Raw genomic sequence first — 25,354 nt, 5'->3', positions numbered from 1 at the left:
TGGATATACGTTTTTAATATGTATAAGTTAAATGTTGCATCCATTTATTTTTTATTTTTTTTAATGTTTATTTATTTATTTTGAGAGAGAGAGGTGGGGAGGGGCAGAGAGAGAGAGAAGGTGAGAAAGAATCCCAAGCTGGCTCTGTGGTGTCATCACAGATCCCGATATGGGGCTCAGTCCCATAAACTATGAGATCATGACCTCAGCCAAAATCAAAAGCTGGATTCTTAACCCATTGAGCCACCCAGGCACCCCTATTTTTGACATTTTTAAATGTTTATTCATAAATCCTTCAAAACTGGGTAAAACGTACTTAGGCTGAAAAATACGTCAAGTTGACATTAACTTAAATGTTTGAACTTTATCAAAGAATGAAGTATTGAAACCACAGAGAATATTAATGACATCTAACAGCTTGTTGAAAAGTACAGAAGTCAAATTCAAGAATGGGCAGGGCAAGAATAAGGTTTGTAAGTATCTCTCTTTACAGAGAGGAGTTGTGTGTGTTGGAGGGGCAGGGTCCTTCATGAATGAGGAACAGGTGTATATTTATAGCAGTGGGAATTGAAATATTCTCCACAGTGGTCTGAAGTTAATGCATCTATGATCAAGATAGGAGCTTATAACTTTCATTTATTTTTTCAGCTTGCTGAAATATGAAGGCCCTTTGACAGTTATCAGGGATACCAATTATCTGTTCATGAGGTTCTTTCCTGGCATGTGGTTGACAATGGAATTACCTTAATTAGTAATACAAGTCTAGAGCTCCTTTGAAAGCTCTCTGTTCAGCCACAGTGTGAAGTAGTGAGTAGAAAGCTTTACCTGTTCTCCCTGTTTTCACCTTCTTTCTTTATATAGGAGAGCCTTGCTTAGTTATTGCATTTATTCTCGGTTATCCTCTCTAGCCAGCAATTCAGATGACCCTAGATATTTCCTCACCCTTTGACCAATAAGAATGTATGTAGTCTTACTTATGTCAACTCAAATTGCATCCTTTGGAATGGGATTGCTAAAGAACTGGACCACCAAAGTGCCTCCATGCTCTTGATATTGTGATCTTAGAGGAATGTTCCCATCTGGCAGATGGTGGCCTCCTTCTAGGAATGAACAAATCATTTAATACAAGCCAAAGTTCCAAAATTTTGGACTAGAACCAATGGATTGTTCATTCTTTAAGCATAAAACAGTCCTTGCCCAGTCTTCTCAAGTTATTCCTTCAGACATATTTAGGGTGACCAAATCCCTGTCTGTGACTGTTATTCTATAGAATTTGTTAATGGTGCCTCTTCTCTAAAGTGCTCCAATTTGGATGATGTATTATGTGGCAAGCTTTGTCAGACTATATAGGTTATTTCCTTTGGGAAGCCTTTTCTGACTCTCTTGAGTCAGATTAGATCCCCTTATTATACTCTTATAGCATTATGCATTTCTACTTTATTGTGTTTATCATAAGTGATTTTGGGGAATCATATACTCAATATATTTCTCCCTGCTAGAATATAGTAAGCCTTAGAAGGACAGAATCTGTCTTTGGTTCAGGGTGGCATCTCAATGCCTAGCAAGTATATAACAAGCATTCAGTGCATATTTTTGAACAACTGTATGTATATATTACATGTCATCTACCAAGGCCAACCTCATTCTTCAGCCAGTGAGCCTATGTGGTCATCTATGTAAGAAGGTAAGGCCATATGCCAGTGCTGTGAGAGAGGACTACACTGCCCTTAACACCTCTAAGAGGCTCCTGTAAATGCTTCTTGGTAGGGCAAGAGCAGAAGAGTCTCCCATAGAAACCAGCAGAAAATCTGCTGTCCATATGGGACCTGTGTTCCTTTTAGTGAAGGCCAGAGGCCATAGCATAAAGAGGCTTTTTGTCGATTCCGAGGAGACTGGCTTTGAGCTACTCCAGGGGGCTCACTTAGTGGGCTTGACTCTGGGCTTCTTCCACCTGACTACGGACTCTGCCCTGGCTCCCTAGTTGAGTAGTCCCAAGAAAAGAAAATGTGAGAAGAGGAAGAGGGGCTACATTAAGGAATGGAAAGAAGCAGAATATATCCTACTGATACACCATAGATTTCCTTGCCCTGTGTGACCTTATACTTCTCACCCCACTGTATGGAGTTATTTTGAGGAGGGGTGCCATGTCCCATGGGGAAATGATCTTCCCTTGTGTAACTTAGGTACTCTGCTGCTGTTGAGCACTACCTTTCAAGGCCATGAAAATCCTTTTAAACTGTGAAGCTTCCCTTGTTCCAGGTGCTTCAAATTCTTTATCCTGGTAGTGAGGCCTTGGCAGGGAAGCCACAGGCCTGTTCCCAATAATAAGAACTGAACAGTCTTATCACAAAGAAAATTAATTGGACAATAAGAATAAATGCCAAACTGTGCACACTAAGCCTATATAATCCCAGCCAGATGCTGATAAAATTGACATTTTATTTATCATGTGGAGTCCTTTTAGTTACAATTGCTATGATACTTTTGGAAATATAGAAAATGGTTCATGGACCACCAATTCCTGCTTATCCAATTCCCCGAGTACCTGAGGAACCTGGATTAGGAATCATTATATGAGATTATCTCTAATTTTTTTCAACTGTAACGTTCCTTAACTATCAGATTCACTTATATCAGTTCGAATTTTCAGAGTTTTGGCCAGTGTGGGAACACCTGCCCTTGTGGTAGTTTTCGTAGGTTAATCGTAAAATATTAATGAATGTTATATTCCTATATAAGTCAAAGAATAGTAAGCTGCCTCTATATAATACATGCAATCCTTATAAAATACCTAATGTTCAGTTAGCCATCTGCATTTTTAGGTACAGGGTATATAGTAATGATAGGCAACTCTAACATTGTTAGTTGGAGATTACACAATTGACAACTGAGATTTAAATGCAAATAACACATTACAACATGTGTTGCAACACAGGAACTCTGTAAGATTTAACAGAATCTAAAAATCTGAATGATGGGGGACTTTATCTCTAGGCGAAGAATGAAACATTTTTCAGCTAGATTGGGTATTCTCTTCTGTAGGAGCGCCCACAGTTCATTGCCCCTGGTTTCTTCTGGATCGATCACATTGTTCTAAATGAATGATGCTGTCAGAGTTTTAAAGAATGACGGGTTCTGCAGTCAGGTCTGGATATAATGAAAATGCCCTCACAGCTTCCTTGGCTTCATCAAGGCAGCAGGATTAAATTTGGGCCTGAATTTTGAAGTGATAAAAAGCTGTTTGACTGCATTTCCCATATGTTTATCAGAAGAAAGCTGAGAGTACAAGATAACTTCTGCAAGAAATTTGGAAGTTGAAATGGGTATCAGAACTGTCTGAAAGGAATCTGCTGCAGTTGAACGTTACTCACGTTTCCACCGCCAAGAACCAGTACTGTACTTTTCTTCCAGAATTATTTTTAACTAGCTTGGAAGTCATCCAGGTTTGAATCTCCCAAAAGCAATTTTATAAATGTGAGAGGGGCTAACTGGGTTCTGATTCAAAAGACAGGCGCACCTGGATGTCTTTTGTACAGCTGTGAAAATCCACAGGATGGTCATCACTTATCATTCCATAGTGGAACAGCTTAAGTGTGAAATGCAGTTTCTTCCAAAGGTGATGAAAGCCAGCAAGACAGATCAGAGTTAAGTCAAGCAAACATATGCACACCTATTTTCCTTTCCTCCTTCCTCAGAAAAATATCCACACAATAAAGTGAAAGATTTATGACCAGAAACATGAGAGACAGCTGCATATACCTAACAGAAATTACGTTTGCCACTTTAAGCCTATCTAAATGATGTGCAAGTTCATTTGAAATTTTGTAAGATAAACTAGCTACAACCAACTTATAATCGTTCAAATTTTGTAGAGCAAGGAAAAGTAGGAGGCTTTATGGTAAACACTGAGGAAAAAATAGGTAGAATCTGAAATGGGAAATATTACGGATGACCCTTGCTTCTTAATAAAAAAAAAAATCCAAGTATGTCTTTTTAGTCTCATAACGTTGGAGTTGTCTTCTGTTATCACATTAAGATTAATATGACCCAGTCATTGATAACTTTACGATTTTACAATAACATTTATTATAACATTTATGCAAAATTTACAATTTGGGGTAAATATAATCAAATGTAGAACTCTCAAAGTGAATTAAAATATTTAATATTGTTTTCAATTTATCATAAGCCACACCTAGTATATACCTATTTCCTGAGAAAATTCCTTTTAAAATCGATATTCGTCTTAAATCTTTCAGAGGATTCACTTGCCAATTAGAGAATCTGTAATTCTCTAATTGCTCTCAAGATTGTGTTCTCAGTTATCTAAGATCATTTGCTAATGTAAAAGTCTCCCTATAATTAACAGAAGTGATGGGTTTAGATAGAATAAACCAGAATATGTCCCATGCCTCATGTGATTATTGCCTTAAAGGTCTTCTGAAACTCAGGACAGGAAATTAATAGATGACTCAGTAGGTAGATAGATTTTAAAAAACAAGTAACCCATATCAGTAGACTGTTTTGTTAGCTGGTTTAAAGGAGAGGTCACTCATGTTACTTTGATAATGGAAATGTATTTTAAAGATTCACAAAGAAAGGAAGAAGATAGTCATCATAGTGTTCTTGAATTAGCTACATGTCCCAGGCTTCAAGAAAGAACAAGAACTTCATAATATTCAAGTCTATAAAGAACAAGATGGACTTCAGCACCTAGAAAGTTGACTCAGATCAAAGGCAGAATTTGGTGGATCACTGATCTAGTACTCTACCACTAATTGATGTCCATACGCAATTTGTCTCTCTTTTCTATACGTGATTTTTCTGCTTTCCCTTCTATCAACTGACTGCTTTATCTCTGCCTTGAATTTGTAGGAGAGATGCTGATAGGTATAGTATATTAACATTCTTACTGTCTGTGTAGATCTTTGATCTATGGGCACGTGATAAGCCAACATTCATCCTCTTTAAGGGCCTTCTTTGGATCAGGTGGTCCATGAGCATCAGGTGTGGCCAGGGGGGTGGCAACCAGCAGCCTGCTCATGTAGGTGGAAGCACTTAGAAGGAAATGTTAAAATGAGGTTGAAGGTGTGACTGGTATTCTGAGACTTGGCTGACCCACTTCTTTTCCCCCTGAGTGATTTAAGAAAAACATTGTATGTTGAAAGTTGAAAATAATTCAAATCCATATGTCAGGAGATTTCAAATAATTTGAAATTGTGATGGTCATGATATATTTTATGGTCATGATATATTTTGTGGTCAGGTATAAAGAAAAGAAGCCTATTACTGTCATATTTTTTGAGCATTTACTATGTACCAGGCACGTTGCTAAATATTTTCAAATATTAATTACATTTAATTCTCACCATAAAACATTCAAATGCTTTGGTAGGTTTAATATAATTATTGACATTGCCAGTTGATTAACCTACTATAAGCAATAGACTTGTATACATACATTTAAATGAAAATAACAAACCATGTACCACTTGAGTGAGGAGTTAGAAGTTTAGCCCATTAGAATTATTATAAAAATAACTTTGATGAAACATTAATCTTTGTCTTATTTCCTGCTACAATCAATATAGTTGTCAAAATATCAGTTGAACACCAAACTAGATAATTATTTATTCAATTATGAGTTGCAATAGATTTATACCAGAAAAGAGCAATTCCTGAGGTGTTTTATGTTTCTTATATAAAAATGTATATGTTGTATAAATATATGTGTATATATATTTAAACATTATCATGCTGCATAACCTTAGGCAAGTAATTTTACCTCTTGGAAGCTCATTTTCCTTAGCTGTAAAAGAATTAACAGTTTCTGCCTTATCTTACAGGTTTTGGGGAAAATAGATGAAAAATTATAATGAGAAGTGCTATAAACTGTAATATTATATGTTATTAATAAGCCACATTGTGATAATACAACCAATGTTTTGTTGTTCCCCTGCTTAGTGTTTACCTTGTGCTGTGTTACATTTTGACAAATTATAATTGTAAATATTAAGGAGAAGGAATTAAAGTGAAGGATATGATATACAGAGCTTAAAATATCAGTATAAGACAGAAACAGTAATTTACACATATAAATTAGAACAAATGATGAAAACACCTAGGTTATATTATCTGATATGATTTTATAACATAATACTTGAAAATTTATCTCAAAATGAAATAATTGAGCTTCTAAACTAATGCCTTGAAATCTTTTAAATGTTTTGAAATACTGATCAAATAATCTGTTCCATGTTCTTTTATTTTTCATTTTTTGAAGGTTAACACAAACTTTCTATTCCTTTAGAAATAAGAATCATAAAGTACTTGCCAAAAGATGAATAATATGTATTTGAAAAAAAATAGACTTGACCTAATTGTGAACCATAAAGAGGACAGTTTGGAAAATAGTTCAAAGGGTCTATATTTGGATTAGTAGAAATCTGTTATAATCCATTTTAGGCCCATATTAGTACAAGGGAGTGCATACCATTCTGTTGTTAGTAGATATTAGAGCTAGATACACCAGCTCTCTTCTAGAATCTGATTCACTTTACACATTTCTATAACCAGAAAAGTTTCCATTCATATATCACTATAATACAGCCAGGTTTGTGAATGCTGGAATCCATTAGAACCACCAGAATTTCTATTTTCTCTTATTCTATATAGTAAAGTTTAAAATTCTAGGCTCTGGGTTTGAGTGCTGCCTGACTTCACCAGCTAGCAGCTATATGAGCTTAGGCAAGTTCCTTATTCATTCTGTTTCTATTTTCTTACCTGTAAAATGTGTTAGTGTAATATATCTCACAGATGTCCACATGATTGCAGTGGCTATTCTATAATCCATGTTAAATTTTTGGCATGAAACCTGAGACATAATAAGGCTTAACTATTGCACCTTCACTGTTGCATAACACCAATCTCATTTTAGTATTCTTTGAGAGTGCATGAATACTCTAAGGGCCTTCATATCACTCCACAGGTTTCTCTACTTAGGCAAGAGCCTCTTTGAGCAACCATTGATCACTAGAACAGACCTGGTATCAAACATCCCCAAATAGACTATAACGTGTGAACAAGTCTAGTAAAAGATGATACTGACACATCATTCTATTTCCTTTTTTCTTTTTCTTCCACCTGAAATATAACTTTTAAGACAAGATTGCTCCTTTCCCTTAATTGTCATCCTGACACTTAGAAGTACATAATGCAGAAATCAGCTTACATTTGTTAGAAGGTGGGGGAGGGACAGTAAAGTATCGCCTGACCTGAGAAGGCACTTTGAGACCAGAAAACGAAGCAGGGCACTCCTTAACGGTTTACACAGAATTTTATGCAGGATAACTCACTGAAAGAGGGGATTCGGTGGACAGTGATCCAGCTGCAAAGTCTGGACCTTAGTCCACAGATTTTGTAGAGCGAGGGGAGAAGCAGAAGAGCCTTGTCATGAGATCAAAGGGTTTGCATGCACCTCAGAGGGTTTGCAAGCACCTGACAGCTAACCTTTAATTAGATCTTGTGGCTCCACCTGTGTGCATCAGGAAAGAGAAAGAATGCATTGTCTCTAGCAGACTCACAGGAAGCCAAAGCAAATCTTCCCAGATCCCGGCCATGGAGGACATTTCTAAGGCATGTATATTAACCTCCAAAGGGGCCTGGAACACGTAGCCCCAAGAGAGAGGTCATTAAACTAACAGGAACAATACAGAGAGCCAAAGATGGAGTCAGAATTGTCAGTACTCCTACAATGTTTATTCAGGACTGTAGCCATCAGAAAACAATTCCCTTGTATTATTAAACATACTCCAACTTCTTCAGGGGTCAACTTTAGTCTTGCTTCCCTCCCCCCAAACCTACATCTTTACTATTAGAAATTGTTTTTGCTTTTTCTCAGTGGACAGCCCTGAGAAATATAGATATTCTTAAAACTGTCCTTGGGAAGCTTTAGCATCTATCATTATTTTGCTTTGCTGTAAAATCTACTTTATTTACAATTAAGCGAAATAAGCACTCTTAACTTTAATAGAGTCCTCTACCAAAACATTTGAGGATTTCACAAGCTCTTTTTTCTTACTGTTATTGGTAGGTTTTTTGTTTTTGTTTTTGTTTTTGTTTTTTTATCTCCCACTGGAGATTTAGCTGTTACCTCTTGTTCATCCCTTGTTATTAAAGAAGGGAGAAATGAGTAAAACAAAAGGGGCATTTGGTAGAGGTGTTCAGTCAGAGATAATAGAGAGCTCTGAAAAGATATTTGTGGGATTGTTTTTAACATTAGAGAAATGATTATAGTACCGACAAAGACTATACATTATTTTTATGCTATATCTTGCTGTGAAAGACCATTCAATTAAAAAAAAAAACAAAATACATTTGCCATAGTTATGTATTTTAGTGAATTCATCTGAAGAGTTAGCTAAAAAACAAATAATCATATAGTGTAAATACAGCAATGTTTGTTTCTTGGCTAAGAGATGTTAAAGAATTTGAGAAAATATGGTAGAATATCATTGTTTTAAATTCTTTAATCTGAACTGTGGATGCCAAAGTATTATAAATTCACAAAAGGCTATGCATACGTTTATATACCCAGAGAGCATTTTCCCTATTGTTCTTTGAGTTATATTGAGAAGATGAGTTATATAGTTTTGTGAAGCTTGTAAAGGAGAACTGAGCTATTTATGTCCTTCTATCAGATATGCCTTGTCATCTGTGTCCTATGCATGGTGAACAAATTGACTGGTTTTTTTTAACTACAATATATTTTATAAGATTTTTTTTAAGTTTATTTATTTATTTTGAGAGAGAAAGGAAGAAAGTGCACCAGCAGAGAAGGGACAGGAAGAGGGAGAAAGAAGGAGAGAGAGAATCCCAAGCAGGTTCTACATTGTCAGTGTGTAGTCCAACACAGGGCTTGAACTCACAAAGCATGAGATCGTAACCTGAGCCAAAATCAAGAGTTGGACGACTAACTGACTGAGCTACCTAGGCACTCCCAAGTACAATATCTTTTAAGACAAACATCTTTTTGTAACTTTTTCCCCATAGTATGATTCATGAAATGGTCTGTAGGACACTCATGTATGTTATTTGGGAAGGGAGTTCCATGTGCAGCTATGTTTGGAAACACTGGTTTCAGCAAAATTACACTCACTCCTTAGAGCTTTGTGCATAATAATGGACATAGTGAGTTTCTAACAATAGGTAACATTTCCATAACTCACTAAGCCATATAATACTTTTTCTTCAAAATGCCTTCAGGTTTTATTTCCTATGAAATAATCTTTCAGAAATCAAGTTAAAGAAGTCTGGCATTATAAATATCATTTTTAGTCTTTGGTATATAAAGATAATTTATTAGCAAATGCTTATTTTGTATTGAGTATTTATCAAATATGTGAAAAAAGTAGGAGCACCTGGGTGGCCTGGTTGAAAATCTGACTTTAGCTCAGGTCACAGTTTCACCTCAAAATAATGATTCTTACATTCACTATGTTAATTCTGATTGTGAAGACGAACAAGTAGGCACAAAACACAACTGGAAAAATGGCAGAGGAAAGAAAAAAGGAGAAAATGTGTTCCCCACTCTTAAGGGATATTGGACCTACTGTAAGCATCCACACAGTTGTGGAGACATGGATGTTCTCATGAGATATAAACATTGAATGGATAGATAAATGAAATGAGCCCTAAGGCCTTTTCAGTCCCTTGCAATCCAGTGATGTGTGTGCATAAAACTGGCAGAGAATAATATGACTATAGGCAATCAAGTACTAAGAGAAGTAACAAAATGTAGTAGAAATAGAATATGATTTGGAGAAACAGAGACTCCAAATTGATGACATAAATCCAGGCAAAGGACATAACTTTCCTAAACCTCAACATCCTAATCTGTAAAATGGTCCTAAGAATTACTATCCCTCTGTGGAAAGTAAAAGAGGTTCGTTAGATACTGAGCTGGCCCAGTATGAAGATGGAGGCAGGCTGGATATGAAGACCCAGAGTGGGGGAGGGGAGTCCCATAGGACCAACCAAGATGGTCCTTGACTTTGTGCTGGATAGAAATTTAATTCAAGCCTGAGAAGGTGAAAACAAAGTTTATTGAACAGCATGAGTAACAAAGAATAGCAGAGTGCCTGGGAGACTCTGAAAGAAAAGGAGAATGAGTCTCGTCATTGCTTAGGGTTACGGGTTCAGATAGGAAAGGGGTCTAGGATACGTGTTCCATCAAGAATCCAGGGCAGGGCACAATCAAAGGCAAGTGTCAGGTGAACAATGAGTCTTATTCCATAAATCACTGAAGGTAGGGGGTGTTGATGCCAGCATTGGCTGAGGTTTCTTCAAAGTCAATGTCCTGGAACATACTAGGAATCTGGCTCTTTTTTAGATGTTATCAAGTGTTTGGGGCTTAAGACAAAAGTCGGAGAATTATTAACTTCCTTGCTTCCCCCTTGAAATGGGAATATCGCTTCTTTGGCTTATTCAGAGGCAAAATACAGAACATGAGTACGTGGGGCCAAGCAGAAAAACAGCAGAGACAGAGCCTTTCCAAAATGAAATCCCTTTAAGCTTCCATATCTCAGTGTAACACATTGTAAGTATTTCATTACTCTCAGATCTTCTTGAGGACTTACTTCAAGCGTTATAGGAATTATATACTGAAAAATTGTAGATATTAAATTTAAAAGAAATCATGGGGGACAATAGCCTGTAAAAAATGGTACTCCATGCACTTGCCTTGTATGCAAGTGTTGAATCACTATATCGTATACCAGAAACTAATATAACATTGTATTTTAACTATATTGGAATTAAAAAAAAGGTTGCTACTCCATGTGTAAAAAATAATAACAGTATATTTATTTTTGTTTGTATATGCCTAAAGCAATTCTGGAAGAATCAATCATAATAATAAGGACAAGGACAGCTACCTTTGAAGGTAGTAGTGGTTGGGAAGGAAACTAGACAAATACACTACAAATGGGAAAGAGACTTTTCTCTGTATATTTTAATGTTTTTTAAAGAAAATATTACCTATAAAAATAGGCTAAGTACAGTGAATAACTTTGTTAACTTCTAAGAACAGAGTGTCTAGTGAGGACTAGAATTTATTTGTCTTGATAGTATACTGAGAAAACCACATTTTGGACAGTTTAAGAGATTAAAAACATTTTTTTTTAATTCCCCCTTCCTGCTCTTTGGACATCTCTTAGTCTGGGCAGTAAAGTAAAAACTTATCCTCACACTTTTCTCTAAAGACACTGAATAATCAATAAATAAGGTCAATTTTTATTTCTTAACTCCAAGATATGACCTATCAAAATCACAGTATGAACAAAATTCTGATATTTTATTAGCACTTAGTTAATAGTCTGTTTTAGAGTAGGATTCCAAGGACTTTTCACCTTATGGTAGGACCTTACTATAACAAGGTCACAGGAACTTCAAGTTTCATGGCATAAAAGAGATGGTTTACATTTGCATCTAGAGAACATGCCAACTTTTGTCTTTTTATTTCCCTTGAACTTTTTTTTTTTCTTTTTGGCTTTGCCATTTACAGAGTATCTTGTCCAGAAAAATTACCACTGGCCTGGGAAGGATACAATCAAGTCGATACTGATTTTGTATAAGTTAAATGGAAGAGTTGTACTCCATCACTTTGACAACTACATTACATGAAACTCAGCTGCAGATCAGGTGCTGATTACTTTTCCAAATGGAGCTGGTGAAGAAACAGCCTCATTTGACACTATTAACAGTTTAGATGTCTTCGGATTTGGACATCCCTTTGGAACTACTTTTAACTTCATTGACCAAAAAGTGTAACTGTAAAGTTTTGTACAACAGTCTTGGAAACAGGCCCTTGTAGGATGACAAGTACACATTTAGAACAAACAAGGGAAACACAATTTTAAAACAGTGACTTTTTATTCCTGTTTTATGTAGTCTTTTAACATAGAAGCATGTCTATTGTGTACATAATTTACATGCTAAGGAAGGCAGCCAGGGTGAGTAGAAAGAGTGCAGTATACTCATTTTAATGCATGGTTGTATTTTGTGTGTGCTCTTAGAATTACTTGGAATTAATGTATCAAAGATGCTATATTAGTTTTTTATCATTGCTGTAAAATCACCACAAATAGCTTAAAATGGCACAAATGTATTATCTCACACTTTTGTAGGTCAGAAATCTAAATACATCGTGTTTAGACTGAGACTTCTGCTTTGGCCAGAATGCAGGTGTCGGTGGGGCTGCTTTCTTTTTTGGAGGCTCTGAGGATAAACCTATTTCCAATCCCATTCAGGATTTTGGTTGAATTCATTTCCATGCAGTTGCAGAACTGAAGGCCTGTTTCCTTACTGTCAGTCAGCAAGGGAGTGAATTTTGTCTAGAGGTTACCCTCTTTTCCTTGTTCATGTTTTACATGTGCCAGTCTCCTTACCCCCTAGGAATGTGGAGTCCCTGTCGAGCTTCAGTTTCTCTGATTTTGCCTTCTGTCATATCTCCCTGCTTCCAGACAAAAACTCTCTGCCTTTAAGGACTCATACAATTAGGTTGAGCCAACTCACTATAATCCAGGATAATAATCCCCATTTTAAGGTCCATAACCTTAATTACACAATCACTTTTGTCATGTAAATAATATATTCAGAGGATCCAGGAATTAGGGTGTGGGCATCTTTCATGGTTGGGAGAACTCTGCCTACCTCAGGTAATAAATTCCAAAAGAAACGAGTTCTGAATATTACTGGAATTTATAAATTTTAGAGTGGAGGGTTAACTTAATGTTGTTCTTAAAATTTACGCTTTATCATTTCATACTTTAGGAATTAAGATTAAAAAAAAGGTTATCGAGGACAAGATCCTGTTTGCATTTTATGCTGTCTGCATGGTACATACACAGGCTCCACCATTCCTGTCTGTGAAAGACCACTAATTCCTGCCCCCAAGGGGGTTTACAGGAACTTGGGAAGATAAGAAACACTACAGAGGTGCCTGGGTGGCTCAGTCAGTTAAATGTCCGACTTCTGCTCAGGTCATGATCTCAGTTTCTGAGTTCCAGCCCAGTGTCAGGCTCTGTGCTGACAGCTCAGAGCCTGGAGCCCACTTTGGATTCTGTGTCTCCCTTTCTCTCTGCTCCTCCCCTGCTCCCACGCTCTCTCTCTTTCTCCTTCAAAAATAATAAACATTCAAAAAAATTTAAGAAACACTACAAATTGTCATTTAAGTAGAATAGGTGATTAATGCTTAAAGACATACAAATAGAGAACTTTTGGTATTGGAACTGCGGGGAAGAATTCATAGAAAAGGCAGCATGTCAGATGGCTTTAAAGCACGCTTAGGATTTGAAGAGATGGAAAAAGAGGAAAAAAAAAAAGTTTTCCCATAAATAATGAGTAGCAAAACCAGCAATCAGGAACGACAAAAACTGTATTTGGGAGGTAATTCTACCTGGAGGAAAATATTCTACTGGATGTTGTCTAGGGAATAAAGGAAACTAGTTGGTGATATTCTGTTCCACTACCTTTCAGACTTTTGCACTTAGAATTCTGTGGCACTCTTAAAATTTTTTGAGTATCCCTAAGAATGCTGTATATGTAGATTTTGTCTCTCAATATTTACTATAATATTGAGAATGAAAATTAAGAAAACATTTAAATATGTATTTATTGCTTTATTTAAAAATAATGGCCCCATTGCATATTAAAATAGTGTGCTTTTATGAAAAATAACTATTCTGGAACTAAAATAATTTAGTGACAAGAATGCCATTGCTTTACATTACTGAAAAATCTATCTACTTTTGCAGGCAATCTGTCGTAATATCACAAGTTGTGTAGCTTCTCAACTGCTCCAGTGCATATTTGTGAGAAAATAAAAATGGTTTTGACCTTTGGGCCCCATGAAAGGGTTTCAGGGACTGCCAAGTTTCCTTGCATAATACTCTGAGATCTGCTTTCCTAATATTGTCAACAAATTTCTACTGAGCACCTAGAAAGTGCCAAGCCCTGTTTTCAAAGGCAGAAAATACTGGTGAATAAGACAGAAGAGGGCTCTGCCCTCACAATCCTTATTTTCTCGTGAGAGAAGGCTGACCTTAAAAATGAAACAAAGAAGATGATTTTAGGTACTGGTAGGTACTATAAAGAAAATAAAGCAGGTATTGGGATGAACCGTGATAGAAACAGATCTGAGTTGTGGGAGATTTAGATACAGGGTAGTCAGGCAAGTCAACTAAAGGCAGGGATTTTAATCACAAGCTACAGAAAGTGCAGCCATGTGAAGAGCTAGGAAAAACATACTCTGAGGGAACAGCTGGTACAAAGGCTCAAGGTAAATTGAAGAGTTAAAGGAGCAAAAAGACTAACCTGTAGACAGAGAAAATAAACAAGAGAAAGAATCAGAGACCTGGGCAGGACCCATTTCATTTCAGGCCTTGTAGACCGTCGTCAGGATTTTTAGATCGTATTCTCAATATCATTTGAGACTTTTAAGAAAAGAATAGCATAATCTAATTCACATTTTGAAAACATCACTCCAGCTGCTGCATGAAGAATAGTCTGTAAAAGAGAAAGAAAGGAAGAAGGGAAACAATTCAGGGGACTCTTGCCTTAGGCCTGATACAAGATGATGGTAGTTCTTCCTGGGAACAGCTGGGGAAGTGATGGGCAGTCATCAGATTCAGAATGGAGGTAAAACGGACAGAACTGATACATTCATTTTCCCCTTAGTCTGATTAAAATCCGTTTCTTTACTTGACCATTTCTCTAACTTGTCAAACTTACTTTGAAATATGTTCCGATCTTTCAAAGCCTTAGTGCTTTTTGCCACTTATTGTCACCCACAACTTTAATGAGCATCCTGTCTCATAGACATCATTATAGCATATTAATCATATCGTGCCATAACTTACCTCACTGACCTGTAATAGTGAGTTTTTCCTGGAGCAACTTTTTTTCGTGCATTCAAAATGGACATTAATAAAAGTTACTGTTACAGGCTAAAAATATGACACCCAGACTTTTTATGCAAAATATCCCATTCATAGTATATTACCCTTTCACTTCTATCTTTTCCCATCACCCCCATGGCAAAGATCTCTTTATCTCCTGGTTGTTGAGAGCTTGCAGGGTGCTAGCATTGTCATATTGTTGATAAATTAGGACAAGTTTTTCTATGAGCCAGGTTTGTTCAATAGGGTGCTTGGAATTAACAATAAGTTCTCAATAAGACAAAAGCAAAGATCTGGAAACAAAAGTTGAAATAATGATACTATTTCTGTTTAAAGAATGTATACATTGGGGCATCTGGGTGGCTCAGTCCTTTAAGTGTCCAACTTCAGCTCAGGTCAAAATCTCGCGTGGTTCGTGAGTTTGAGCCCCACGTCAGGCTCTGTGCTGATAGCTCAGAGCCTGGAGTGTGCTTCAGATTCTGCGTCTCCCTCTCTCTCTGCTCTTCCCCTGCTTGTGCTATGTCTCTGTCTCTCTCTCAAAAATAAATAAACATTAAAAAAAAAAAAGAATTTGTACATTAAGATTTCTTAGCAAATAGATTGAGTAAACATCTGCTCAAATGGTATGATTTCATGGGCCAGGAAGGTGTCCTTGGTCTTGAAAATGCCTCCTCTGTGACCATTGTTAATATATGAAACTTGATAATTATAATTTGTTCAACTTTAATGAAATAAATATTTTACTCTCTATTAAAATTAAAGTATTCCCAAAGGGACCCAATGATCCTCCCCAAAATTCATGCCTTTATTTTATTAGGTGTGTTGGTTGCTTTATCAAGAGCTGCTTTGATGTGTAGGGTAAACAGAAGTGATGGTGCTTAGGAACCAAGAGGAAAATGAACAGACAAGGGAAGAACAGGCAAAGAGTTTTCTTTGTCTGCTGTACCCCTTTGCCTTAGCTTCTTTGTCATGCATTTACCTCATCATCACCTTCTTTAACTATGACTTAGCTGAGGATGGAGGCATGTTTAAAGAGTTTTGTTGGGGGTGCCTGTGTGGCTCAGTTGGTTAAGCGTCTGACTCTTGGTTTTGCCTCAGGTCATGATTTCATGATTCCTGAGATCCAGCCCTGAGTTGTGCTTTGTTCTGGGCATGGAGACTGCTTGGGATTCTCTCTCTCCCTCTGTCTTTACCTTTCCCCTACATGCTTTCTCTCTCCCACTCTCTCCCTCCCTCTCTCTCTCTCTCTCTCTCTCTCTCTCTCTCAAAATAAATAAACATTAAAAAAAAAAGATTTTTTTTAGACTTTGGTTTCCTTTTCTAACTCTCCATAAGTATATTTCTTGCTGCTGGATCTGTTTTTCCCTTATCTGTAAAAAAGGAGATTTATAATACTATTTATTGGTTACCTGGGTGAAGTAAGGAGTTGAGTGCATTTTAATTCTCATTGTTTCTCATATATATAGAACATTTTTATGGTCTTAATATCTGTGCCTTATATAGTATCTTTTAAAATCTCCAGAGTCATTCCAGTCACATTTATCTCCTCCTTGCCTTTTTGAATATTAGTAAAACTGAGACCCAAGAAATCAATGAACTAAAGTCATATGGCCAAAAAATAATGTCTTGAACTGAGCATTTGTGTTCAGCTCTTCTCACTGTATCATTTTGGCTTTTATGTCCTGGGTAAAACATTTTTGTATTTCATAATTGCTAATATATTTTATTACTTCAAATTTTGTTTCCTTTTTGTACATTTTTTCCTTTAATTATACTTTGACATAATTATGTAATTAAATTATTATTCATAAGAAGGAGTTAATCAACTGGCCTTTGCCACCCAAAGAAAGGCAGAGAAGATGGTCTAATTATCTTGTCAGCTGTACTTTTGGGAAAATAGACAAATCATATTTTTGAGGAGTAAGAGACTTATCTCTGCTGTTAGCTGGATGTCCCTGGCTAAGGATAACCAATAGTGTAAGGGACCCAGCATCTATGAAGTAGGACTGTTTGGGGCATGTCACTACACTATACCACTGGATGGGGGTATACAGTGCTTTATCTTAATTCCTTGATAGCTCATCTCCTTGAAATTACTCCACAAAGCTTGATCCTGGATAAAATCTTTTAGGTTTATGTGAGTATTATTTGACAATCCGATCCTCACATTTGTCAGTGGACAACACAGTCATATTCTGAAGGAATCTCAAGTAGAAATATCAGAGATAGGAAGCCATTTCGCCTTCTTTTGCCTTTACCCAAATTGAAATGTTACTGACACAATATGTTGGTAAATAGTCTCCCTGTTGAATTGGTGAATTCAAAGTCATCCTTTTAAGCAGTGAAAATGCCTGATTTAATTTCAATAGTTATAAATCAAAATTAAGCCTAGGAAACTGGACCCATAAATAGCTATAGAGAACCCAGCTGCTATCATTCTAAAGGCACTCTGAGATCAATTTGCATGGAGGTGATGTAGCTGTGAGATAAAGGAATTGTCTTTCTGCCCTGTTAGGAGCAATCACCAGGATTTAAAGTACCCAATAGGGAGAGAAACCAGCAATTATTTATTTTTTTAAAGCCAAGGAAAAATCGCCTTGCTAAAATGAGGAATAAAGTCTATTTTTGCAATGATCATTTTGTTCCATCAAACATTTTTGTGAATTAAATACGAAGATTGGAGATAAAAGGAATATCTGATTTCACCTCAAAGTCCTTAAGACAAGGAATGTAAATCCCACCTTCTCCTAATCAAATTAATTTGACTGTTGATAGAATTTTTTTTTCTCTCTCTCTACTTTGGATTTAACCAAATGAAATGATGCTTCTTAGATTGTGACCTTGTGAAAAAACACAGACAAGTAATTCATCTTGTGTGTTCAATTCTAAGCAGACAATCCTCAGGCTGAGAAATAATTACTGCAATGAACAGATAAGGTTGTAGAGTGACACAGTGATAGACAGATTTCAAGGATTTTTGTTAATTATATCAAGTGTTTATTTGTAGTTTATATCTTAGAAGTTGACTCAGGTTATGGTTTAGTTTCAATTGTTGTACATTCAACCATAAAATGAGAGGGGAAATAGGTCTGAAGAAGTAAAATAACATATCCAAACTGACATAAATATGTAAATGAAAGAGAAAGTGTTAGAATCACGTTTTTCCACTCAAATTTTTATGATCTTTCTTCTTTGGCCTAACATACCAATTTACAATTTTTTGTTATATTCAAGTAACAGTTCATATATTTGTAGTTGGTATCCATTGTTTAAAAATACCATTAATATTTACCTATTAAATGATACATACTTCAGTTCCCCAACTCTAAATAAAACACTGTGAAACATACTTTTAGGTTACAGATACATCTATGATTTTGAAATACACTAACTTTTGGGGCGCCTGGGTGGCGCAGTCGGTTAAGCGTCTGACTTCAGCCAGGTCACGATCTCGCGGTCCATGAGTTCGAGCCCCGCGTCAGGCTCTGGGCTGATGGCTCAGAGCCTGGAGCCTGTTTCTGATTCTGTGTCTCCCTCTCTCTCTGCCCCTCCCCCGTTCACGCTCTGTCTCTCTCTGTCCCAAAAATAAATAAATGTTGAAAAAAAAATTAAAAAAAAAAAGAAAAAGAAAATACACTAACTTTCTTGTGGTAACTTGGATTCTAGGTACCATTTCCTTGTTTTTCTTTTGTAATTTCCTAGGTCATTAGTGGTAGTAAAGATGCTATTTGAACACAGAAATAACAGAGCTCACTTATACAAAGTATTTCAGCAGTGCAGTTATGACATCTTTCATTTATGGTCACACATTTTTTTCTGTACCAGTTCATTTGGTCTTTGTACACAAGTATAGGCAGAAAATGTGCCAAAGTCGCTGGATACAGTGGGCATTAGGAGTATGGCCACATTCAGAGGCACAGCCAGGAGAAACCAGGCAGTGGCTGGAGAAAACCATTTAACACCTGACTGTCACTGCCCAGGGGAGCTGTTCTTTGACATGCCAGTCTCCAACCCTGGGACCTGGTATCCCTCTTACACTCTGTTAAGCATTTGAGCATTTCGTGAGGATACTCTTTTCCATATTTCATCTATCAAAATCTGGTCAAAGGACCACCATCTTCCCTTTATATATTTATGTACTTTCTCCTTGGAATTTTTGCCTTTTAAATATGTATTCTATTGTGATATGAAAAATTGTGCCCTATCAGAAACTATTCAATTGTTAGAATTCAGCAGAGTCAGCAAGGCCAGTTTAGGGCAATGGAGCCTGGCAGACAGTAAAGTTCCCTGACTTCGCATGGAGGAGATATTTTTCTACTCAATCCATGAATAATGGTGGCCTTGCTGCTGCTAATTTGGCACTTTCCATTTATAAAAATTCACTAGTAGTTTTTAGTCTTTCCCAGGTTGAACGTCTTAAATTAAATGTGAAACTCATAAATTGTCACAGACTAGGATACAGAGCCTATATTTACAACAGGAACATTTTGATTGGCAGATGAAGAAACAGCGATTGATAATGGGATTTTTGTATTTTGCTAACATGAAAAAGCTGACAAGGACAGATTAGATGGGGTGTGAGTAATTGTTTAAATACAGGACTGACAGAGTGCCTCACACTACCCAAAAGGAAAATAAATAAATAAATAAATAAATAAATAAATAAATAAATAAAAAGAGAGAGAGGGAAAGAAAAAAAAATCCCAAAACCTCTCTTCAATTTGTAATCCGAGGCCTTCATTGCTGGCAGGTCTAATGAGATTGATTGCAAAATAGCTTTTTGTTGATGGGTTATAAAATAAACAGGGACAAAATAGTAGATAAGTGATTTTAGATTCTCTGTTTTATATCATATTCAAGTGTAGCCCTTCACACTCTGATTCTGATTAGAATTTTAAATATTCCGGGGAATTAAAAAGAAATAGAAGTTATGAAAGATCTCCACAGAGTAGCATCTTAAGCAGACTGGAATTCTTTGACCTTGAAAAGATAAATCCGGAACAAGCTAAAAACAGCACATAATATTACTGCTAACATACAATGCATAGCATGTAATAGTATATCACAAAGTAACAATAAAAGGAAACAACCAGAAAATAGAAAAAGGAATTATGCTTAAAATAGGGTGATATAATGATGCAATATTTAATAATATTCAAAGGCATTTGTATTCCATTTATGAAATGGAGCCTGTTTTTTATTATGGAGGAACATTTAAATATGTTCCCAAATAATTTCTCTCTCTCTCTCTTCCCCCCACTCCTTTTCTCTCTTTAGTTAACTAGGCTTACTTTGGAAAACAAAACAGGAAGGGGAATTAATAGAGATTAGAAAGAATCTCCTCTTTTTTATGGTCTCAAGTCAATTCATTTGATATTTTTTTCTTTCTTTTCATACCCAGATATATCCTCCAAAGCCAGTCTGAATCAGTACAGGATATAAATTAAAGGCTTTTCAGATGAGTATAGGTAACTTCCATCTAGATGACTTCAAATGTGTACAGAAGTAAAACTAAGTATGCTTTGGAAGACTTTGCAAAAGATTGTTCTGTCTTCTTCACAGGAAATGGGAGCTGTGGACTGCTGTTACAGTTCAGAGTGAGAAAGCAAAAGGAGGGTTTTGTATGATAGTAGCCCTGAGTCTGCCCACCGGGTTCTTTGGCCACAAGAAGACTGAAAATAAGAGGCTGGGGGGCAGGGAGAGGGGTGGTAGGGGCAGTTTGCTGTTGATGCACAATGGGTCAAGTTCCTAAAGGGAGCTGGGTGCTTATTCTTTGCTTTTCTGTCTTCTTTGGTCCATTCTGGCAGTTCTACAGAATGCAGTGTAGAAGCAGGAACTGGTAAAAATAAAAAAGCATCACAAATCTTTACCATGACGTTTCAGAACAAAACTGGTCATTTGTGTTGTTTCTACATAAAATATGACAGTTCTATTTTTCCTAATGAAATAAAATGAACTATTAAAGACATTTTAAAATTTCTTCCACTTCAATGTTAAAAAAAGTCATTTATTTGAATTGCTACCCAAACGTCTTTATGAGATAACAAGATCATTCTGAACCTGTTAGCATGGAGTTAAGCCCGTAAGAACTATTCTAAGAACGCACATTTTCGTTTACATGTAACACAGTTATTCAAATACTATATATTTGGCCAAGCCCAGTTCTGTTTTCCTGGTTTTTTTTTTTTCTTTCCCCATGTCATTCATTTTCCTGTTTACTTTTAAGCTAAGAAATTTTACTTCTAAAGATCACTTGGTGTATGAAGCCAAGTACGCATGCCCCTCCTTACATCTTTAAAGCTGCTATATATTCGCCTACAAAGAGATTGTGACCATTAGAGATTCCTGTCATGCCTCCATCTAAAATGCAATCATTGACTTTTGAAATATTCAAAGGAAATGCCTTTAAAAAAATGTCACCCCAGGGCAGTGAGGTGACTGAAACAGCATCCTAAATTTAATATCCAACTTAATACAACATTTAATCTGTTGTACCTGATGATGGGCAGATATTTCATATAGATAATACAGGGAACACAGTGGTTAAGCAATTCTCATGGCTAGAGGAAAAGAATAGGGCGGAGAGTGGTTAATTTAATATGTGTGTGTGCCTGTGTGTGTGTGTTTGTGTGTGTGTGTGTGTGTGTGTAAAAGAGAATCAGGAAAAGTACTTAACATATTTTATCTGCTTCAGTTTATGCCACTTTAGATCATATAAATAGTTTTCAGGCTCAGATTTTGATGAGATCTATGTTCCAAGATGACACTTAGGATAAGAGTGCTTCAGTACAGATATGTACTGAGTTCTTACACAAACATATGTTCTCAAGGCCACTTACTGAGACTTTTATAATGTGATCAGAAATACATATTTGGTCTCCCTCCCTAGTTCATGGCGCTGTGTTCCTAAAACCCTTGGAATGTCCTGATAGATGTCAGAGGAGTGTCTTTTGTTATTAATAATAAGACCCTTTCAACCATACCAGAGCTGATGAGGTGACTCCAGGAGGGTGGGGGCTGGTTCCTGAGGAACCAACCATATGATTAGAGGTTGGAACTTTTGCGCCACCAATTTGACCCTCTGGGGAAGGGAGATGTCTGGAGATTGAGTTCAGTCATCAATGGCCACCGATTTAATCTTTTCGTATCTGCAAATAAACACCATAACCCAAAGGGGTTTGGAGAACTTCTGGGTTGGTGAACACATCCCGGCAGGGAGGGTGACACATGGAAGCTCCGTTCCCTTTCCGCATACCCAACCCTATACATCACCTCCATTTGGCTTTTCCTAAAGTATATTCTTTCTAATAGGTGGGTAATAGTAAGAAAAGTGCTTCCCTGAGTTCTATGAGCTGTTTTAACAAATTATTGAACTTGAAGGTGTCACAGGGCACACAGAACAAGTGGCAAAAGTACAGGTGATGGCCTGGGACTTGCAGTTGGTATATGAAATGGGGAAGAGTGTGGTGAGACTGAGACCTTACACTGTGGGGTCAGCTCTAACTCCTGGTAGTTCCTGTCAGAATTGAACTGTAGGACATGCAGTCGGTGTCCAGAGACTTAGGGAATGGTTGATGGGAAAACCCCCCACTCACTCAGTGTCAGAAGTGTTGAGAGTAAAGGAAACCAACAGGGTTTTTTTATTGGGGTGCGCGCACTACAATTCACTCTGACACTCTCGCACCTGTGAATGTACTTGTGTATGACATCTCTGAGTAAAGATACAGAGAAACCCAGAGATTTGCAAGTGCTTTGCAAGGCTTTGATGGCTTCATGGTATGATGCACTAGAAAATTCATCCATTTTGTTGCCTCTAGATGGTTTTTATTCTATACGTAAAGAGCACCATTAGAATTTCATAGGTTTGTGTGCTGAATCATTCATTGAATGGGCCCCTGAATGCATATTTATGAATGCCTGGAATATTCTGTTTTATAACACCATGCTTTTCACTGTGTTTTGTATTTCAGGTTATGTACAATTATTGAGTAGCCTAGCAGCAAATTGAATTGACTGGAAAGTTGAATTTGACTTAAAATTTGATGTACAAGTGAAATGTCAAATCACAGCATTCTGTTTTGCCATTGTTATTCAAAATATAGGATGATGAGAAACCCCAAATGGATTTATAAAGTTATTAGCCTTTGTTTCTTCATTTCAAGATAACTCTTTTTGTAGATATAGTGATGGATGACAGTCTTAAGTGCAATTCCATTCCCATATTGGACTCTATTCTAGGTGCTTTGGAGTACATAGAGATAGAAATAACTTCCTCTTTTGCTACCTAAGAGCTTATCATTTCCTATGGAAGACATCAGATGGTAAAAATTAAAAACACAGTGTGAAACCAAGCAACCAGGCTAAACATAGAGATAAGACATAAACCAAGGACTTCTGGCTAGGGAATCTGGAGAGCTTCATAGAGGATGTGATTTTGAGCTTGGGCTTTGAATACAGAGAATTTAAAAAAATGGAACCCATTAGTCTATATTGGATGGTATGTGGAGCAGAATTGTGTTGGTGTATACAAGTGATTACCCAAATTGGCGTGTAGTTGTACTGATTGAAATCTGTGAGGCTGATAGAACTGTTAAGTTGGTTTTGTTTGTAAGCCTATTTTTTGGGGCTTTTAGCATTTCTGGAAGAAGAGATAAAATGAGGGCTACAGAGATTGTACACTTTTATTGGTTTGTCTACAGTGATATTTTGTTTCAGTTTGCTTTCTAATGTAATAAGTCTGTGTATATTAAATTTAGTTGAATGTTAATTTAAAAGGTTTTGATGTGGATCTCAGTACATTGCCTTAAAATAGAATAAACTGATTACCTCAACTCATATTCTCATAACGTAGATCCAATTGCAGAAAACCCAACTATTAATAGTCAAGAGGTATTTCTATCTATTTTTAAGTCTCCAAATTGGAAAAGAATTCATTGCAATGTGTTTGTAGGAAGCAAGCCCAGCTTAATGTGGTAGAAAGGACCTGAAATACAGCATGCCACTACGGAGGAAAATTCTGTGATTATCAGTAGCAAGGCCATGGTGTTTGTTTCCCTGTGACCTTTGAGCTTTAGGACTAATTGTATAATCAATATTCTTCTACTGGATTTCATACTAATTTTACTCTTGAGAGTGTTTGGGACATGGAGGGCCTTCCTATCTAGCACATAGGTTGACATTAAGCAAAGTCCACTGTAATGCTGGAAAGAAAGCTCCTGGCAAGGTACAGGGTGCTGTTTCTCATCAATTTCATCTTTGTATAAATCTAAGATATCCTTATTTAGTGGCTGTACCTGGATCCTCAAGATACAGAGATAGACAAAGCAAATCCATTTTTCCTCTTCACCTAGCCAAGCACCACTCTGTTTTAGAGAGGTGAAATCCCTTTAAAATGACGATTTAGAGAAATGTTTAAAGAGGACAAAAATGGTGGCTCAGTCAGTTACTTAGTGTCCGACTCTTGGTTTCAGCTCAGGTCATGATCTCGTGGTTTGTTGGTTTGAGCCCCATGTCAGGCTCAGCGCTGACAGCATGGAGCCTCCTTGCGATTCTCCCTCTCTCCCTCTCTCTCTCTGCCCCTCCCCTGCTCTCTCTCCCTCTCTCAAAATAAAGATATTTTTTTAAAGGAGGACAAAAATGGACTGCACGAGCCACAAATAAATAAGGCATACATGGAGGGAACTGAAGGAGTGCTCTGACTGTTGCTAAGCCATCAACATGAAGTCAAATACATTTGGGAGCCCCACAGGCTATCCTCAGAGATAGCATTAGACACAAGGAAAGGGACTTTCGGTAGGGCATCTGATTGGAGCATTATCTTGAAAAAGATGAAGTGAAGTAGATAACTTAATACACGTGAAAAGTTAGTTTTGGGCAAAATCTCAGGTTTTTCCAAGATCATCTCCTTCTCACCTGGCCAGCAGTCTGTTATAAGAGGTAAAGGTACAATTCTGAGACATTCCAACAGGAAACCATATATTTTACCTGTTATTCCCAACTTTAATTCTTCTAAACCTTCCCCCCATCTTTATATAAAGAAGACTAGGACCTCTAGTTATCAAGGGAAGATTTTGATCTTCACAATTTCCTGAAGATTTAGATGAGAGTCCTTGAGTATTGTCCCACTCAATTTCTTTGCTTCTGGAGGGTCTTCTCATCTTCTCTTGCCTGTATCTTGTTAATATTATTGGTCTCTCCTGTAGAGAAATACTTTGAAATGAAATGCATAAATATTCTACCAATTTAAAAAGCAACCCCAACCCTAAAGAGGTTGCCTGAAATGTAGAATTAAGTGAAAAAAGCTTCTGCATATCCAAACTAACTTTCACAAAAACTCCACATTAAAAACATGTATTTTATTTCTTAATGCCTCACTCTGAGCCATATTGACTTTTATT

The 25,354-nt window shown here is 36.7% G+C and overlaps 1 protein-coding gene across 27 annotated transcripts in view; it reads left to right on the top strand.

Moving 5' to 3' along the window:
• NRXN1 (neurexin 1) overlaps positions 1 to 25,354 on the top strand; it is a 1,133,918-nt gene that overhangs the window by 331,241 nt on the left and 777,323 nt on the right. The gene's annotated exons all lie outside the window — the stretch shown is intronic.

Source organism: Leopardus geoffroyi, chromosome A3 (genome assembly GCF_018350155.1).
Source record: "Leopardus geoffroyi isolate Oge1 chromosome A3, O.geoffroyi_Oge1_pat1.0, whole genome shotgun sequence".
NCBI classification, from domain to species: Eukaryota; Metazoa; Chordata; class Mammalia; order Carnivora; family Felidae; genus Leopardus; species Leopardus geoffroyi.
The sequence above is the reverse complement of the archived record's forward strand: the minus strand, read 5'-3'. Positions and strand labels throughout refer to the sequence as shown.